The 7,763-nt window shown below is 36.3% G+C and overlaps 1 long non-coding RNA gene across 1 annotated transcript; it reads left to right on the top strand.

The window, feature by feature from the left end:
* The first annotated feature begins 472 nt into the window (after positions 1 to 472).
* On the top strand, positions 473 to 1,276 carry LOC106938579 (uncharacterized). Its single transcript, XR_001422656.1, has 2 exons — positions 473 to 786; positions 893 to 1,276. It is a non-coding gene; the product is annotated as an uncharacterized LOC106938579 (long non-coding RNA).
* The last annotated feature ends 6,487 nt before the right edge of the window (positions 1,277 to 7,763 follow it).

Below are 7,763 nucleotides of genomic sequence, written 5' to 3'. Positions count from 1 at the left end.
AGAAAACCATAAATGTTAGTTTCTGTGTTAGCGCCAAGATGGTTTCGATTGTATATTAAAGGATATTAAGGTGTATGTGGTGTTTATAAATGTTTTCAAAGGTATTCACGTATTCTAGCTATTCGCTAACCTGTTTTAATACCTATTTTAGTACAGTAAAGCCATTAGCTTCAATTTACACCGGATGTTTTTTAATTACTTGTTCACATGTGATTTTAATTATGCTTCTTATTTAATGGAATATCAACCAAGTTTTCTGCACATTTGTACTTTAATTTAAGCAACAAATGTGGCAGAAGAAACCAAAAATTATAGAGTAATGTTTAAAATTTAAAGCTCAAATAAACCTATATAAAAATATTACTTAAAGTTTATATGAGTTTCATATATCCATGACGTTTGATTTGTTTTTTATGAAGATATTGTGTGAATTGAAAGTACAGGAAATATTTATTTAGAGAAGAGACTTGAATAAATTCCCCGTTTCCTGCTGTGGGAGGATGTTTCCTCTCTTTCTTCTTCTCCTTCGTTGCTCTTCATGTTTCTCTCCAATTGTTGTTAAAGGTGATTTTTTTTTACCACCAAATATGCGCATTAGCCATATTTGGAGTTGCTTCTTGCAGTTTCATCAAAGCAGAGTGGCTTCAAATAGCTGAAACCACAAGTTTGTTCGAAGTGACAGAATAACCGAAGAACAAAAGTTCCTATTGGGTTTCCTGCTGTGACCTGCTGGAAAGTTTATTTGACTTTTCCAGAAGTTCCCACGTCTAACTCGGCACAAACACGGTAAAAAGAGACCCTCTGTCTTATCGTCTATATTCTCCGACTTCCCGGGAGAGTTTCTGAAAACTGTTGATTTTCTCTGTCTTGATTTACGCCTCTCATCGTTCAGAGATTCCACGAGCAACGGGAAACCTGGAGAGAGAGCGCAGCCAAAGCGGAGGAGAGGCGGCGAAGAAGACAAAGCCAAGTCTGTGCAGCAAGCGGCGATAGCATCGCTGCCGAAGTCAAAGAGCCCGTCTGTCTCCAACGACTCTCAGAAGCTCAGCCAGCAAAGAGGCGCGATGCACACACAGCGAAGAAACTCGCAAAGAAAGACAAAACAGAGACACGACACACGGGGCGTCCACACTGACGACCTCGTTAATTATCAGTTCATTTGGAAACTTTTTGGCTCCACTGCTGATAAATCATCTTTTCTGACTAGTTTATGAGCTAGAAGTTGGAAATTAACCCTGAAAGCACCAACAGAAATAAAGATATTTTTTTGACTTGATGCTGTTTGTGGATAAACTAAGGCTGCATTCACACCAGCCATGTTTAATCCAGTTCACTCTTTTAAAAAAAGTCTGGTTCGTTTGTAGAAGTGGGAATGCGTAATCAAACTCTGATGCCGCCTAAAAATCCTCGGTCTTGGTTGAAGTGAACTCTGATGAGGTTCGAATGCATATGTGAATGCTAAGGAGACTGGAGACTGCTCCAAAAGCAGGAAGTGGACCTCAACGCAGGGCATTATGGGTAAATACAACCAAACCCAACATGCTAACTTAATGCTAGCTGGAGAAAGATGACAGAGAAATTTTACAACCACTAAAATCTGATGCTACCTCATTTTTGTTTACATTTCATAAAGAAGGAAGTTGCAATCAGTTTCTTTTTCAGAGGTTTGTGTGTCGTTTCCTTCAGTGGTTCCTGGTGCAGCGCCCCTGCAGGCGAGGAGGGGAACAGCTTTCTGAATAAGAGGTTCGTTTTCGTGCAGTGTGAAAGAACCACAGCAGCTGAAAATGTAACAAATGTTGCAATTTTTGTCCCCATTCAAACCGAGTCTGCCAGACTAAAGTTTTCTTAAACAGTTTTTGAAATTGTTTATACAGTGGGCTATATAGGCAGTTGCCCAGGGCAGCATCAGAAAGGGGCGGGACCCCCAAGAGCTAGGAAATAAAATCTATCTTCTCTGTCAGTCGTCTACTTAACAGCTTGCTGCAACTTGTAAGAACATGTAGTGGCTTAAGTTTCCCTTAGCTACAACAAATCAGATAATTTCTTGCTTTTTTACGCATAGTGATTAATTTGATTAAAATTTTTAATCTATTCACAGCACTAGTTTTAATAAGAACTTTTGGTGAGTCTTTATATCTGTCTTTGCTGTTGCACCTGGATTTGCTCTTTGATGGACAAATTTTCACAGATGGATCCAGATTCGAGTAAAATTTAAAACTGCCAGTTTCTTTAAGCATTAAACTTTTATATATTTTACATTCAGTATAAACATTTTATTTACCCCAATTTTTTAATAATCTCATTATCACATAAGATGATGATTTTTGTGTTTTTCATGCTTGAGGTTAGATTTTGATTACTTTGAATAAAATCTAAAACTGTTTTCCATTTTCTTTAAACCCTGTAAGCTTCTATATATTTTTGCATTTAGTATAAAAATTTAATTTACCTTAATTTTTAATTATATCATCATAAAAGATTATGTATATGTGTGTGTTTTTTTCACACTTGGGGTTAGATTTAAATTATTTTAATAAAATTTGAAAAGATTGGCCACTTTCTTTAAATACTAAACTTTTGTATATTTTGCATTTGGCATCAAAATTAAATGTATCGAAGTTTTAAATAATTTCCTTCTTTTGTGAGTTTTTTATGCTTTCATGATTTTGTTTTAGTAAAATTTTAAAATATTTTCCATTTAAACTCTGTAATTTTCTGCATATTTTGCATTCAGTCTAAAAATGTAATGTATTTAAATGTTTAGTCATCTCCTCATCACTTCCATATTCTCATATTCTTCTGTGAAGCTTTTATGCTTCCAGCAGAAATCGGATAATTTAGTGACAACTTAACTGTTACAGCTAACTGCATTGTTTTGTGAGTCACTTAATTACAAACCAGTGGAGATGCATTTAAAAATCTCATCCTTATTGCTGCGCAGACAAAGAAATCTGTTTATCGCCATCAAAATCTGGGCTCTCCACTAAACCAATTAAATCTTAAATCTCTTATTTGCTCCAACAATGTGAATCTGTTCACACTGCGTTCATAAACTAGACCGTTAGCTTCAGTCCTTTGTGTCAGACGGCGACCATTTCCCATCTGGAGTCGCATTTCAATAAAATAAAATATAAAGCATTCAGCTCAGGATGGGGATTTCCATCCACCATTATGGGACAGATTTAATTATTTGTGGCCATCAGCCAAACCAAGCTGGAGCCTGAGAAATGTGGGTAAAATACCCAGAAATGATACTCAAACACTTTAACATATTTTTACTCAAGTAAAAGTAAAAAGTAGGCATTCAAGAAATGATTTAGGTAAAAGTGACAAAAAATAAGTATTTGGTAAAAAGTCAACTCAAATACTGAATAACTGATCAAATTATTAATCATTCACTATTTAAAACTGACATGATCAGATGGACCAAAATATAAAGTTAAGTGGAAATTTTGGTATTTTAAGGACCAAACTGACACTAATTCATAAAAGTAAAAAAAAAATGAAAAATGTTTCCAAATCGGTTCATTTCAATAAAAAACTGAAACTGCAGGTGTGTGTCTGTCTGGTGGATTTTTATTTAGAACATGTTTGTTTTTCATTCAGTAGGAAATCCAAAGCTTTTACTCAAATAAGAGCAGAAATAAAAATAAAATTACTCAAGAGTACAGTGTAGTAAAAATCATCCTAAAAGTAATTATTTTTATAAAAGTTACTCATGTAAATGTAACTGAGTAACTGTCCTCAAAACCTTCATGAAACTTTGAATATTTGTACTTTTTGTATCCGGAGCTGGAAGAGGAATCTGCCTGACTACACCTGGACACATTTTTTCCCAGTCAGACTCTTCCTGATCCGTTTTGCTCTTCCTGATCCGTTTTGCTCTTCCTGATCCGTTTTGCTCTTCCTGATCCGTTTTGCTCTTCCTGATCCGTTTTGCTCTTCCTGATCCGTTTTGCTCTTCCTGATCCGTTTTGCTCTTCCTGATCCGTTTTGCTCTTCCTGATCCGTTTTGCTCTTCCTGATCAGCTTTGGTCGCAGCGTTCGCCACTTGATGCACGGTCCGTGTTCCTGTCTGGCTTTGCGCTGCTCACACGGACAACGAGCAGAAGAACAATCCCTGTAATTAACTCTAAGCTGAGAGAAACTGCAGCTCCCAGCATCGCTCTGTTTTCTAAAGCTTTATCAGATGACTTCTGGGAGCGCAGCCCTTCTGTTCAACAAAATTATTAGAATTATTGTTTTTTTTTTGTTTGTTTTTTTTTTAGGAAATATTTATCTTTCATTCCAAAAACTTGAACATTTTCTGTTTCTTTAGACCCAAATATGGTGGGAAAAACACAAATTGGTGTTAAAGACGTTCTGCTCTGAATATGCAAAAGTATTTATGACTAAAAGAAACAGATTTATGCTTTTACGAGGAAAAGTCTAAAAAGTGTGGTGTGCATTTGAATTTGCATGTCTTAAATTGGCAGTATTATGTTTTCCAGTCAAATAGAATCATTTTATGGCATAATAATGTTACATTACTTTAAATCTGTAACAAACTTACAGAAAACTGCAAAAAAGTTGAAACACTGACTTAGAGTTGCTTTTGAATCATTGTAAATGTAACATTGACCAACATATTTGATGTGTTTGATTTTAATGATGACACTTGACAAAATTAAATATGTGTTTCTGGTTTCTCAGTTGGTGACTGCATGAAGTTCTTATGACTTTTTATTTTTGTGTTTTTATGATATAAAACACTTTGAACTGCCTTGTTGCTGAAATGTGCTGTACAAATAAACTTGATCGATTGATTGATTTAGTTGTTATATAACTTAAAAGAAACTTGATGTCTTCAATTTGGGCCTCTGTCTCTTTAAGAAGCTGCTGCTCCTTCTGAAACTCCGCCTTCAGGAAGTCGTCACAACATGGCTACTCTTTAACCCTTTAACAACATTTTTGCCAGAGTTTCACTGAGAAGCTGCTGTAATGAGCTCATCAGTTCCAACAGGTGTTTGCTAATTACTGCTGGCTAGTCTGAAGGAGCTGAGTGGAGGAGGAGCTGCTTCTGGAAGGCGGAGCTAGGTCCACCCAGGCGTTTTGCACCACTGAGTGGTTGCCATGGAGACTAAAGGATTTCTCAAACATGCATGAAAGAATCAAAGCAACACTCCAGGTTCGTGAGACCAAGATTTAGCCAAAACACAAAATCTAGCCAAGTATTTTTATCTAGTTTCAAATGGAAATACCTTGAAATAAGACAAAACTTTAGAGCATTTTTTAAGCAAGATACAAGAGCTTGTTTTAAATCAATAATTCCTTAATCTTGATGAAAAAGGGGCAGGTTATTTCACTTTTTCTGGTTTTAATGGAGGAAAATGTGAAAACGTTTGCAGAGTATCTGCAATCGTAGCCACAGTGAGACTCGGCAAATCATAACGAGCCGTCCAGCCTCCAGGTTGTGACTCATTATCATTTTCCATGGATGAGGATTCTCTGCTGCTGGTGATGTTTTTCTGTTTCGCTTTGAGGATCATGTGCGGCAGGTTGAATGTTTTATGCGAGGTTAACTTCCCCGCCCACTCCGTGTTTAAGCCTCTTCCCTGAGTTTTTCTGAGCCCCTCTCAGCCGCTGCGTGGGCGGGAAGAGTTTAATGGCACAAGGTTCTGGCGCAGCGCGTCGTCAGATGCTGCAGGGATTCAGAACCGAGACGCTTTTTAAAACAATGCATCAGCTAAAGCCACTGGTTTTACTGGTTTCATGCTTCTCTGAATATTACAAACTGTGTTTTCAAATTCAGCTAAGAGTCACTGATATGATGAGTTCCTTTAAAACATGTGGTGGAGATGATAAACTGCAGGATTTGGAAGTTTTGTCCATAAAACTCAGATCAAACACAATATTTCTCTCTATATATTATTTATTATGGGCATTGTAGATAAAATATAATAAAGGAGTAAATTTCCACCACATAAAAACACAAAACTTTTCAGATTAATCCTTTAACATAATTTTAATAATTTTAAAATATTGCGTAGCTGGGCTCTTATTTTGAAGAGCACTTGTTAAACTTTTCTTATTTTAATAAAAAAGTTTTTTATTATGAGAAAATCTCTGATTCTAGTAAGTTTCACATCTAATAACGAGGTTTTCTTGTTTTAATGAGAAAGTTTCTGATTTTAAAAAGATAAAACTTCTCGTTATAACGAGAAATTCACTTTAACGAGTTATAATGTTCTTGTTTCAACAGGAAAGTTTTGTTATAAGATGACAAAACTTGTCTCATTATGATGAGAAACTTTCTCATTTTAATAACTTTAACTAGGTTTTCTTGCTTTAACTCGTTTCTTGTTATAACTAATTCTAAAACTAGACTCTTTATGACGGGAAACTCTTGTTAAATAGATCCTACTCCTAAATTTATTTCCGATCTCTGTCCTTTAAACGCTTCCGTATTTACATCACCTTTGATAAAAAGTATACTTACTCATGAAAATGCATGAGAAGAAGAAACTATTAGAGAACTTTTTTCCCAGGCTTTGTAGGCTGCAGCCCTGATCAAACAAAGTTAAAGTTGAAATATAAGCTGCATAGTGATGCATATTCACAGCAATCAGCGGAGATGTTAATTGCTGAGGGATGATGAGGACGAGCGGCAGCGTGGGCGGATGTAAATGTGTGCCTGCAGCTGAATAGATCTGCTCTGTGTGACCATATGCCTTCCTATATTTTATGGATATGATCTCCAGAGCCGCAGCTCTTATTTACACCTCTGTTATTAATACGGTCCGTATGTGTGCATGAAATCACACCCACACACAGCGTACTCTACATTTAAATCCAAAGCAGCACGTAGTTTCAGTGCGAATGTGATCCATGAGTTGCGCCATCTGCGCACATTTCCCGCTGATTGTGTGCGGTCGGAGCGTAAAGTGGGGGTTTATGCGAGCGCCTCTGAGCCGGAGGAGTAAGTTGATGCTGCGGGACAGATAAGGGTCTCTTCAGACAAAGGCAACCTTTGTGAAGGAGGACCGCTGCAACACGATCTGCTGCAGCGTTTGCCCCCGGCGGCATGGAAAGCCCACCGTGTCGCGGACCGACTGGAACAAAGTGGGTCCAGAGATGGGAGTCAGGAACCGGTTCTGTAGGAACCGGACCTTCTCAGACTGGAGGGGAACAAACTAAATAAATCAATCAATGAAATTTATTTGTAGCACATTTTAGAATCAAAATAGTTCAAAGTGCTTCACATCATAAAAACACTAAAATTAACAATTAAACGTCACATTTTGCATCAAAATGTTGGTCAATGTTTCATTTATAATGGTTCAAAACCAACTCCAACCAGCTGGGTTTCCAGAATTGATTCAATGGAAGTCAGTGTTTCAGCTGTTTTGCATTTTTCTGAAGTTTCTTCCAGATTTGTGGTGCATAGAAGCTGAATGAAGAACGATATAGAATCACAGCTCCTGAGTGAGGCAGTGTGTTAGGGTCAAAACAGTCATAAAATTAAGACAATAAAGTCATAAAATTAAGACAATAAAGTCAAAGTAACATGAGAATAGTTATTACAAGAATAAAGTTGAAATAATATGAGAACTCTGATATGAAAAATCAGTCTTATACCTGGTAAAATGAGGTATAAGCATCCCTTAGACTCATTATAATGTTTATGTTTACATGTATTTATGTATTCTTGTTTTTTTTTTTTTTTTTTTTTTTTATAATTTGGTTTAAAAAAAAAATATTTATTTAAATTACACTCATTTATT

Source organism: Poecilia latipinna, unplaced genomic scaffold (genome assembly GCF_001443285.1).
Source record: "Poecilia latipinna isolate Pla-1442-1.1 unplaced genomic scaffold, P_latipinna-1.0 Scaffold2632, whole genome shotgun sequence".
In the NCBI taxonomy this organism is placed as follows: Eukaryota; Metazoa; Chordata; class Actinopteri; order Cyprinodontiformes; family Poeciliidae; genus Poecilia; species Poecilia latipinna.
Note: the sequence above shows the minus strand (reverse complement) of the source record. Positions and strands in the feature narration are given on the sequence as shown.